Consider the following 13,358-nt stretch of genomic DNA (forward strand, 5'->3'; position numbering starts at 1 on the left):
TTAAAACAATGTTTATAATCACAGACACTGCTGCTATAACTAAGACAGAGAAAATAATGACCACTGGAAGAACAGATATCATGTTTCTCTGCATTGGATTCCCTCGCCCCAGGAAGCCACTGTCCACCTCTACCACCTTTTGTAGAATTCCATACACATTGCATGTATGTAGCTGTTGAGTCTGGCTGGTTTCATTAACATGCAGCATATGTGAGAGCTATTCAGGCTGTTCCATGAGTCAATAGTTCATTTTTATCCACGAGTAATGTTCCATTGTATGGATACACACCATAGGTGGTAAGCATCGGGTAGGTTTTACTTTTAAGAAGGAATAGTGGACTGCTTCTGGACATGCAAGCACAAGTCTGTCCGGGCAAAGGTTTTATGTTTCCTTGGGCAAATTTTATGTAGGAAATTCTCAGGTCACACAGTAAGTGCAGGTCCAAATTTGTAATAAATTGCCCTGCCTTGTTCCGAGTTGGGTGTAATATATTTTGCATTCTCACCAGCAGTGAGGATTGTGGTTGGTTCACATGCTCATCAATATTTGGTTTGGTCAGTCTTTTTAATTTGAGCCGCTCTGGCGATCATACAGTGGTATGTCATTGTGCACTTTTAATTTGTGTTTCCCTAATGAGTCATTCCACCGAGCACCAGTCTGTGTGCTTAACATATTAATTCTGGTCACTGGGTTTTATATGGTATATTATTAAGCATTAGATGGGTCAAGCATTCCCTCCATTAAACATACCCTTAAATTCAAAGCTATGTACATCCAGGATGGCTATCTTGGAATAAGACTGTCCCAAAGAAGATCCACATTTGACACAATGCTTCAGAAGCAAAGGTGAACGTTGAAGAAAAAAAAAAAAAAAAAAAAAACACAGATTAATCATCTGTCTCTTCTTCCTCGTGGGAAAGAAGACAGGGGTAGGGTAGGTCGAGAAAAACAAAACCTCACAAATAAAAAGATCTGGGCTGAAATGGTAGTTTCTTCTCTGACAATCTTAACTAGACACACCCACATGACATATCTCGAGTTCTCTGATGGCCATATGAGAGCTGAAGGCTTCAGACACTAAATTTGACTCTCAGAAGAAGCAGGCTCCTGCGGTGCTCGGGCTTTTTCTCTTAGCTTAGTATTTTTAGGTGGGGTTCAAAACACCCACGGGGACTTTTTTTTTTTTTTTTATGAGGGAAACCATTTTTGTTTTGGTAGAAAATGTGTTCACCTCCTAATCATTGTTGAGGTTTGCTCATTTGAGTTGGAGACAAGGCTTTCACCTCCACAAAGTATAAGTTACTCATCTTCATGACATCAGAAACTGTCACTTCTCTGCTTAGCAAAAGAATAAACTCAGCCCACACCATCATCCTCTGCCCCAGATACAATGCTGAAAGCTATCCTAGGGACCCCATCTCTGTGACCTTTCCAGTTCATCACTGTGAACTGGCAGACCCTGAGGGTCGCTCCTCCCAGGTTCCTATCACCACTCTGGGAACCGTATATACAGATATCCACTCTGCAGAATTTAAATCAGACTGGATATTCTGAAAAATATCCAGAGCACTTCTTCAGAAGCAAATTATATAACAATCTCTCTCTCTCTCTCTCTCTCTCTCTCTCTCTCTCTCTCTCTCTCTCTTTCTCCCTCTCTCTCTCTCTCATCAATAAAAAGTATCAGGCAGAGAAAAAAAAACATGAGGCAAAAGTTCAGTCACAGACTAGACTACTCCTTTTAGCCTTGACCTGGAACTTACATCAGTTGGGGGTTGCCAGTTCAGTTACCCCTCCCTCGTCCCCCCTCCCCGATCCCCTCACACACATTTTGACCCTACAGGTATGGTGGTAAGCCTGTGATTGAAATCCATGAGTCTTTCTAAGGCACTGGATACCTTCTTTCTCATTTAGAAACTATGGGTAATGGTAACTCCATCTGCACCAGACCCGATTCTAGTTTCAATCTTTGAGATGAGGGGAATATTCCATTTTCATGCTTGACATTTCTCTGACAAGCAGATTTTCCACTGTGAGGCATGCCACTTCAAATCTAGAGAGAAGTGTAAATGGCAGAGTTTAGCCAAAGACACAGCAGCTGGATATTACATGAGAACATGTGTTTCTCTCACATGTTAATTACCCCAACTAGGACTGAACCCTCAAAGACCTTTGGCTTGACATCCATCGATCAATCAATCTCTTCATAAAAAATCTAAACTGCCTAATCAGTTGCAAACCTCAGAGAGGCTGGTAAACACAGTTATAGGCTGTTCCTCTTACATATTCTTGTGGGGAATCCTAAGTCACAATCTATGACAATATCCTTGCCCAAGATCTTTAAACTTCCATGTGACTGCTCCCACAGCTAATTCCAATACACCCCAGCTTTTCCTCTATTTCTAGCCCACCCCCCAATCCTTCTCTGCAGTCGAGAGAGAAGAAAAAAGTGTCAAGCCCATTTTTGTAGGTGTGCACCTTGTTGTAGGAAAGCAATGATCTCTTCAAGGTTGACTGCAAAGTGCAGGAAGTAAGAAGGAGAGTGAGCGTCTGAAAGCAGCATTCCAACAGCCTTTAGCGTCTTAATCAGCAGAGCTACTGACTTTGCCTTTGCTAAAAACATCACCACACATAAGCCATGCATTAGTAATGGGGTGTGTACAATACATGCACGTGTGTGTGTGTGTGCATGTGATGGTGTGGGTGGGTGTACATCTCATGGCTATTCACATACATGCACATACATACACACATGTGTGCTCGCACATACATGTGAACACACACATATGCACACACACACACACACACACACACACACACCCCTCATGGTTATTCCCCTTAACAATAAGATACCTCGGATACAGAATGAAGGAAAGAACCCCTCATCTACACACACTAAGGCTCTTGCCACCTTAGCTGAAGATGCCAACCTTAAGAATACAGTTCAGGTCACTAAGCTAGTAGGCTAGCAGACTAGAATTAGAAAGTAGAAACTAGTACACACATACCAATCTTCTACACACCTCTGTCCCCCAGTAGAGGGCAGGGATGTGACCATATGTGGGCAAGGCTCTCACAGTGAGATGCTCATCAATTTTTCTTCTGCCTTGCTTGCAGAACAAGTTTGTCCTGCTTCCCATAGACATCCTATGCATCCTGCCCTCCTGGTGCGACCCTTTCATCCAGCTGACTGGCGGATGCCTCCCAGAGCCTGGCTGTGTACACATGGCAACCAACTGGCAGTGTCTTAAGACCTTCTGTCAAACAAGTGTATCTGGTCCAGGATACACTTTGATGCCTATAATGTCAAAGTGATGGCAGAGACCCTTGGATAAAGTTCCTCAGATAAAGTTCCCGTGATCTTCACCCACTGAGAACACAAAAGTGGTCGGACTCAAAATTGTCCTAGAAGCTAGAGTGGAGAGAATGGATGGACCTCAGCTGGAATTGCAGATCTTGTATTTCTCATCTTATACGCCTTAGATAAGTTCCTCTCTCTCTCTCTCTCTCTCTCTCTCTCTCTCTCTCTCTCTCTCTCTCTCTGTGTGTGTGTGTGTGTGTGTGTGTGTCTGCGTGTGTTTGTGCCTGTGTGTCTGCATCTGTGTGTGTTTTTCTGTGTCTCTCTGTGTGTATGTGTCTCTGTGTCTATATGGAAGCCAGAGACCAGTGATGGGCATCTTCTTCAGTCTTACCAAGTTCTTTATATCTGTGAGCCTGTTTATCCATCTACTGGAGAAAAACGAACACTAGCAGCTACCTCTTGAAATGAGAGTAAGATTAAATGAGATGAAGTAAGGATGGGCATCATGCTTGTTACATGTTAGCACAACTTCATTGGCATTTCTTGTGGAGGTTTTGTGTATCTGTGTGTTTATGTTCATGCTTGTGTTTGCATGTGTGCATTGGTGAAAGCACACTCAGGTATGTGTATAATTTAAGGTGGTGGGCCAGAGTACAACTTTAGATGTCCTGTCATTCCTTAAGGACCATCCACATATTTCTCAGAATCTCTCATTGGCCTAGAACTTGTCAAGTCGGCTAGACCAGCTTGACAGCAAACCAGGAATCCTCCTGTTTCTGCCTCCCCGGTTCTACAGACACACACCACACTCGGTTGTTTGTTTGTTTACATGAGTGCTGGGGCTTAAACTCAGGTCCTTCTGCTTGCATGCTAACCATTTTACCAACTGAGCTATAGCCTTAGCGTACATTAGACAACATTCCTGTTGTATTAATTCCATGTCTTTTCAGTCAAAAGAGAATTTCCTCTCATTTTCATCCCAACACAGAAAAGAAGGATGACCAGGTAAGGGCAAATCCCAGAAAACTCTAATGCTGATGTACCCCAAGGCTAAGAAAACATAAGGGATGACTCTGTTCTGGAAGGAAAAAAAAAATAGCCAAGTCCACCTGCTTTCCAGCGCTTCTTAAATATGTATTTATGGTCCATGTTTAGGTGTTTGTGCTGTTTGTATAATTAGCTGTTTTCTCCAGCATATCCAGTAATTATTTTATCAAATCCACATCTGTTTTAATTAGGCATGTACACACTTTACTATACTGTAAAATGTCAAACACACTGTAAAATAGCTCCAAGCCCATTAACACATAAAAACAAAACTTCACTTGACATATCACAAACAGCTGCAAGAGGCTCCAAGACCCAACCAGCTGCTATTCGACAACTCCCAGGCAAGGCTGTTCTGTCAGCCCTCTGAGAGTCTTCCCAAGCTAGAGCCCCATTTTCTGTTTTCAGTCCCCATGCCTGAATATATTATAAGGCATGTGGGAAGCATGGGTGACTTGCCTGGCACCATGCATGCCACTCTGTCTTCAGTTTGCCAAATCAGAGAGGCTCTCACTGCAGACACTAATAACCACTCCAAACCCAGAGTGGTTTTAGTCATAGACTGGTATAACTTCCTATTATACCGAATCAGTGAGTGAATCAGAATCATGCCAGGTCATCTGATGCTCGGTTCTGTGCTGCCTCCACCATGCTGGCCTCTACACCAAGCTGTTTATCAGTCCTGATCAGTGTGCATATAAAATGAGGGTCCCTTGGGTCCAACCCAGGGGACCCAAGGAAGGACTGAGGAATGTGCACTTTAACAAAGGTTGCTAGCACTCTCAGAGTGGCTAGTCCAAAGCCACATGCTGAAGAAGCCAAGTCTCCATCTCAACACTGCTTCCAGAACGTTCTTTACATATTTCATTGCTGAGTGTCTTCCCCTGTCTAACTGGCAGGTGCTGACAAGGCTTCACTGGCATACTGTGTTGACTTGCCGGGGGATTGCCTCTAAACAGACTCTTTCATGGCTGATTGCCACTGCTACTCACATTTGAAAGTTTTACTCTCGAGTGTATCGGCGCAGAAGTACGTGAAACCTACCCTCAGCACTGCTATGACCTATTATCTCTCTGAAGGGTGTTCAGAGATGGGGCAACATTCAAATAGAAAAACTAACTTTATTATTTTAAGAAAGGTGCCTTAGTTACTATCCCCAGGAACTAAATACCTGACAAGAAGCAATTTCAGGTCAATCTCTCTAAAGATAGAGGAAAGTATCATATAACATATAAAAACATATTTTTTAAAAGGCACTCGCAAACCAAACACACTAAAAACAGCACGTTGAAAATGTCATGCGTGACAGTCAATGGCAAATCAGTGAATGTCTGTACCCTATTAACAGAATAAAGGATAAAAATTACTTGGTCTCAGGAGCTAGAGAGATGGCTTAGCCGTTAAGAGCACTGACTACTCTTCTACAGATCCTGAGTTCAAGTTCAAGCAACCACCTGGTGGCTCACAACCACCTGTAATGGTATCCAATGCCCTCTTCTGTTGTCTCTGAAGACAGCTACAGTGTACTTACATAAAAATAAGTAAGTCTTTAAAAAAAAATAAGTACAAAAAAAAAAAAGAAAAATTCAACCCCCCCCCCCCATAACAACTGTCCACAAACTAGGTGTGTGAAGAATATACCAGAACACAATAAAGGGAGGAGATGGGGCTAACATCATACTCAATGATGCAGTGTTTAAAATTTTTCCCCTAAGGTTAGGAACAAGGCGTGAATTCACTGACCCCTTTTATTACAACACTGAAAATCCTAACAAGGATATACAGGCAAGAAAAAGAACCAATTTTTCTGGAATGGCTATTCTTGGTTGTTAGCTTGACTGTCTCTGGAATTAACTAAAATCCAAGCAGCTGGGTATGCATGTGAGGGACTTTTTCCCCTTAATTAAGTCACTTGAAGTGGGAAGAACCACTTTTAATCCAGATCTTTTGAGGTTTGGATTTAATCTGAGCCACACCTTCTGCTGGCAGCCTATAAAAAGACATGGAAGAAGGGAACTCTCTCTTTGCTCGGCTGCTCTTCCTCTCCTTAGCAAGTCCACTTCTTCACTGGCATTAGGATTCTGGAGTTTCCTGAAGACCAGCTGAGACATCCAGCTTCATGGATGGAACAATTTTCTATTTTTCACACAAATAGCAAAACCAGGTCTCAAAATAAAAACGAAATCTCATACTATATTCATTCATATTCTCCAAAGTATCACAAAACAATGTCTAATTACATATGAACCACATATTGTTGTACAATGTATAACCACATATGAATCATATATTCACACAATGGAATCACAGTCAAACAAAAGAAAAAAAAACAGTGATATATGCAAAAATGAATTTATCTCATTGACATAGTGGGGCAAAGTTAAACCCTGAAATTAAACCACTAAAGGATGCCACAGAATGGTGAAAACAAACTGTGAGTATGGAACTCAAGATGGTTACCTTGAAAGGAGGGCCAGACCGGACCAAGAAGGTCCTTTTCACATAACAGAGACACCTGTGTACAGCGGCACAGCTGTTTCCTCTGGATTGGACATGATGGTCACCATACTGAGGCAAAGCAGCTATGATGACGACCACCCCCAAGAATCTCCCAGATCAGACCTATCAACATTCCCTTGGAAGGGAGGCTCTGGAGACATGATTCACAAGGCTTGTAAGGTTCACAGGACCCTCCCAAGCTCACTCCCCTACAAGATTATGTAAAAGCTAGCCAGTTGACCGGGGTGTGGGTCTGTGGTGGTGTAGCAGATTGTCAGTCTCTCTCCTGGAAGTAGCTCAGTGAACTCATCAGTTCACCAAGTAGGATTTGGATGAATCCTTCATTTTGGCCCGTCAGTGTCCAGTTTACCTGGGGTAAAGAGCGGTTTTTTTTTTATACCTCACAAGGAAAAGAAATGCAACAATAGGGGTATAAATCCATAGATGCTAACACTAATGAAATCCATTGAGGAGGACTGGGAGTGTTACCTCATGCCTGTAATTCCAACACTCATGAGAAGGGGGCAGTAGAATCATGAGTTCTAGGCTAGCCTGGGCTACTTACCAACTTACCATCTCAAGGAAATAGAAACCCATCAGAGATGAAGATGCTGGCAGATGGCTAGTTACTTATCTAGTATACACAGGTCATAGGTTCCAGTATTTTTTAATTAGTCTTTTGCTTGTGTATTTTGGTTGTGTGTGTGTGTGTGTGTGTGTGTGTGTGTGTGTCCTGCACGAAAGTCAGACAGACAGAAACAGAGGGACAGGGAGAAGGAAGTTAGTTTCTTGGGTTTTTGTTTTGTTTTTCTGTTTGTGTTTTGCTTGCTTGTTTAGGAGAAAGAAAAAAGAAGGCAAAAAAATGAATGATAGGAAGTTTGGAAAAGTCTGAGGGGAGTTGGAAGAAGGGCAAAGTATCATCAGAATATATTATATGAAAACACACTTTTTCAATAAAAACTAAAACATCAATCTTACATAATAACAGGCTTGAGGCAGAAATGTAAAAATAGAGAATCAGTTAAATCTTTGTGTGCACACATGCATAAACACACACATGTGTATACATGTATGTATATACACACAGCACAGAGCTAAAGCTATACACACTGATATAATGCGTAACTACAAATATTTTATACTCTTGCAAAACGAACTAATATGATAATGTTTTCCTGCTTCAAAAACTAGGGGAAAAAATGATAAAAATATAACTCAAGCAAAGAAGATAATGAAGATAAATAAATGCAAAAATAAATTTAAAATACAAAGACAAATTTGACAAATGGTACTGGGGATTGGTTCTTTGAAAATTCAATAAAATGGTCAAATATCTGGAAGAGCTAATCAATACATATAGAAAGAAAAATCATAAGCAACATCATTTAGGAATGAAAAATGACAGAGGAATGGGACCCAGAGGCTTTTAATCATGAATTAAAAAAAAAAAATCACCAGGAACACAGATGTACTAACCAGTTTTAGTAGATAGGGAACCTTTGCAGGGTCAGGTTCAAACACTATAGGTGTGTACAAACATACCAGTTTAACTCAGTTGTGTTTAGAAATCTTCAAAGAACAGAAAATTCTCATTCTGTTATATATAAGGAAAATAGGATTTAATTTACTGTATTAAGTTATTATAGTTGTGATGCCTCACACTGACACAATGACATGCACACGATCATGCTTACACACATGTATGACAAGGGTGAACACTGCAGGTCACACTGCTAAACCTTAAAAGAACCATTTACAAATCTGGCCCCTGGCGAGCATCTGGGATCTTGGCACTGGAATACATTCCTACCCCTCTGATTGATGAGCAGCTCACTGAGCCCAAACTGTTTATGAAAACAGTATGTTTGATGCTAACAGCAGTTTTCCTTCCATCAATCTGGGATTCCTTTTTTTTTTTTTTTTGAATATGCCAAGCCTCCAATAAAGACCTCAGATGTTTAGTCAGTGAGCCTCCCTGTAGGGTATCATCTGTCCTGTGTAACCATGCAAGTTGCTGGGAAATAAAGAACATGCCTCATGACCCACTGAATGAGGACCATCCAGAGCGTGTACCTCTGGTCTTCTGGACTCCGTTACATGCACTGTCCTACTAGTTCGTTCTGCCTCCTGGCTCAAAAATCATAGCCTGCACATGAATGCTGGAACATGTGAGTCTCACTCACGTTCTGTTGAAATGAGCCAACTCAAATGAGCCAGCTGAAGACGGTCAACACAGTTGTCGAAGTTCTTATGTGTAGATGCTGAAAGTCAATGTAAGACCAGAGCCAAGCTTCAGATTTTAATATGTAAGTGTTAAAAATCTAACAAAAGCGGTGTGGGATGCCACATTCCTGTAACCTCAGCACTGGGAGACTGAGGCAGGATTGTAAATTTGAGACTATCCTGAACTGTATAGTGACACCCTGTTTCAAAATAAATAAACAAATCAACACAAAAAAAGGAATATTCAGTTATAGAGTCACTTAGATAATTAATATTTTATAATATAATGATTTTATCAAAGGAATATAAAAAATCATAACATTTAATATTGTACTAAGAAGGAGCTGGGGAGATAGATGGTTTAGTGGGAGACGTGAAGCCATGGAACTATGAGGACCCAGAAACCACATAAAGCCGGATGTGGTGATATACATCTGTAATCCCAGAATGCCTGTGACAGGATAGGAGGTATAGTCGAAAAAATCCCTGAAAATCTCATGGTCCAGCCAGCCTGTAACATGCAACCACAAAGATCAAGAGACCATGCTTCAAGCAAGTTGGGAGGCAAGAACAGAACTTAGGTTGCCTTCTGACCTCCAGATGTATACTATGGCCTCTCTCTCTCTCTCTCTCTCTCTCTCTCTCTCTCTCTCTCTCTCTCTCTCTCACACACACACACAAACACACACACACACACATACACATACACACACACATACACACATACACATGCACATAACACAGGGAAATACACGTAACACAGAGACACATACAACACAGGCACACACACACAAAACACAGGCAGACACTTTTTAATATACTAAGGATGTTTAAAACTGAAAATAAAAGGACCTGACATTTAGAAGATCCTGTTTCATGCTCAAACCTGTACCATCTCCACATTAAATGGTATGCTGTCTTCCTAGAGCTGGCCCCATGAAAATTGAAACCAAAATTTACAATTTCTACCATAAGCCACTACAAGTAACATTGCTGGAACTATTTTCTTTCTTTTTACTTTTTAAGGATTCCATATATAAGCACTATATCTACGTCATTCTCTCCACTGGGAAATCATACATGATTCAGTCAACTGCATCAGAGAGGAAGAGGAGGAGGAAGAGGAGGAAATACCTGTCTAAAAAAATCAGGAATTTGAAAAATTATCTGATTATCAGAAAAATATTTTAAAGTAATTAGCTTTATACCACACAGTAATGATTAAGAACCACAGAATAACTTCATTGTGACAGTTTATATCTGTAATCCTACCACTTGGGAGAATGAGGCAGGAGGATCACCATGAATGCAAGGGCTTGGGATACACAGGGAATTACAGGCCAGCCAAAGCTACAGAGTGAGATTCTGTCTTTTAAAACCTAATGAAAAAACAGAACGGTAAGGTAGCGGTGTATAAAAGCACAGAACAACCCACCCTACACCGTGTCTAGAAATAGCCTTTTAATGATCCATAAAAAGAAAGCTCAGAACTCAATTGAATATACGAATAAATCAAAAGTTATTTCGTGGATGACACTGCTTAATAGTGTTAAGATACTACCTCAAGATAGTTTATAGTTTTAATAAAACTGGGAAACTGAATATACAATGACAAGATCTTGTATAAAAATAGAACTCGGGCTAGAGGGATGGCTCAGCTGTCAAGAGTGCATGCTACACTTGCAGACAACTGGAGTTCAGTTCCCAGCACCCACATCAGGCAGTGCACAACGGCCTGTAACTCCAGCTTCTGGGAATTTGATGACACCTTCTTCTGAACTTCACAGGCACCTGCATATACACATAAATGAAAATAAAATCAATCTTTAAAAAAATCAGGGCTATGTCTTCTTGGAAAACCAGTCCTTCAGGTATATCTACAATAAGCAAGCCAGTATGGCAACCTGCTTCATATCAGACCTGCAGAAGTCAGGCTACCATGTCTACTAACAACCAAGAAAATAACACCTAACTTCTCTAACAACTGATCCCAAATCACCAAGACTTGGTTATCACATGATCACTTCTCTTGTTTTGGTCCTATGTCTAACAGAATAAGTCAAATGCACAAACCCCAACTTCTAGTCTAGAGCTTCCCCAAGATACTGCCTCCAACTAGATACACCTGAGCCCTTCCTACCATCCCTTCACCTCTACTGTCTGCCTGGAGTCTCTTATCATCAAAACACAGGTGATGGGGTCTTTGCTTTTCCACAATAGTGCAGACAAAAACTCCACTGAGGGTTCCTTTTAACCCTAACAAAATAACTTTCAAGTCTTAAAGAGTAAACATCTGCAAACAATCAAGAGCACTAAAAAAATAAAAGTAATGAGCAGAGACTAGCACTGTTGTGTTTTAAAACAGTTAGTGGGACAATAGACATCCAATCACTAGACTATCAGTATATGACTCGACAAGATAACTCAATAAAATAACATCCAGCCTAGGGCTACCACTAATATATGTAAATGCTCAATATATATATATATATATATATATATATATATATATATATATATATATATATATATATATAACCAGGCAAGACTTCCAATGGAAGGATGGAGACACTGCCTGGACAGAAAACTTAGACCCACAATTTGTCTAGCCTACAAGATGTGCAGGGATAAAGTTGGAGCAGAAATTGAGGGAATGGTTCCTGGGAGGCCCCACCATTGGGGTTAAAAATGCAGCTCAGCAGGTAAGAGCATTTGCTCCTGCAGAGGACCTGAGTTTGTTTCCCAGCACACACAGTGAAAGCTCACAGCCACCTGTAACTCCGGCTGCAGGGGATTGGACACCATCTTCTGGCCTCAAGAGGAGCTGTGTGTGTGTGTGTGTGTGTGTGTGTGTATCTGTGTGTGTGTCTGTGTCACACACACAGGCACACACAAATAAATGTAAAAATAAATCTTTAAGAAGGATACATGATCTGCAAGCAAATAAGAACAAATAAAAAATTCAAGAGTAACTTTTTACCTCTAAAATCAGTCACTTACTTAACAATAAGATAACACAGGGCTGAAAAGGGTTTGACAGTGCAAATGAAGAACTCAAGGCCTTGTCAATCAAGCCAGTTCACCTAAAACTGAGCAGGAGAATAAAGAAGTGCCCATAAAAATGCTAACTGCAAGTGCTGTTCACAATAACAAAGGAACAGGAAACAACTGGGACTCTCCAGAAAGAAAGATCAGAAAGGCAAATCGTGGCCTTTGAGAGAAAATGTTAGGCACTTGCTTTACATGTTTACAAAACCTTTTTGGTGATATGTAGAAATGTTTATGTTAAATGTTGAGTTTTAAAAAAAGCAAAAGATGCACAAATATTCATTTATTCAACACCATATGATCTCAATTTTAGAAACAACTTAAATACATATATATGTATCATATACATCTATAAATACATTTGTATATATATATATATATATATATATATATATATATATATATATATGTGCAAACTATTCTACATGGGTTGGGGTGAATGACAAACTGTGCCTGGAATGTTAAGATCAGGGTACACATTTTGATTCTTTATACTTTTTTTTTATCACATATTTTCTATTATAAGCTGGAGAGGAAAAAACTTGGCTTTAAAAAAAATGGCTTTTCTAGGTTTCTTATACCAGTGAGCCAATCGAAGAGATTTTTCTTCAAAGAAAATGGGCTTTTCTTTGAAAGGGCTCAATGTATATTGGTGCCTGGGGTAAAGGGCAACCTGATTAGACACTGTCAAAAAGGAAAGGTTCAGTAGGTAGCTGTGCCCTATGTTCAGGCCAAGGTGACATAATTATCTTGGAAGAGTCCCCAGAACCTTCCAGAAACCGCTTGGTTCTTGCCCTGTGCAGGAAAAGGTAAGACTTGAAATCTGTCACAGTGGGAAGCAATTTTTAAGTAGCCTTTTTTTTTTTCCCCTGACTCTTTGAAACCAGTTGGATGGAGTCCCACTAACATTTGTGGGTACAAAGGCCTTTTACCTCCTGATGTCACCCATGTGCTGTGGAATTCAGGAAAAAAAAAAAAAAGCAGTATTCTTTCATGTAGTTTCACCAGGGAGTAAGCCCAGACAGCATCACGAAAGCTGAGTGATGGAGACTTGTAATCAATTACTTTGACATCTTCCAAAGTCTTTTCATGATTGCCTTCATCATGGCTTGGTTCTCCCTCCCTGGGGAGGCATGCTGCAGGCTAATCACGATACAACTGCTCCTCAAACTGCTCCATGGATGTGAAGCACAAATTCCACTGCCTTTGGTTTTTCCAACCAATCAGCCAGATCTCCACACA

This window comes from Arvicanthis niloticus, chromosome 3 (assembly GCF_011762505.2).
Source record: "Arvicanthis niloticus isolate mArvNil1 chromosome 3, mArvNil1.pat.X, whole genome shotgun sequence".
Lineage (NCBI taxonomy): Eukaryota > Metazoa > Chordata > Mammalia > Rodentia > Muridae > Arvicanthis > Arvicanthis niloticus.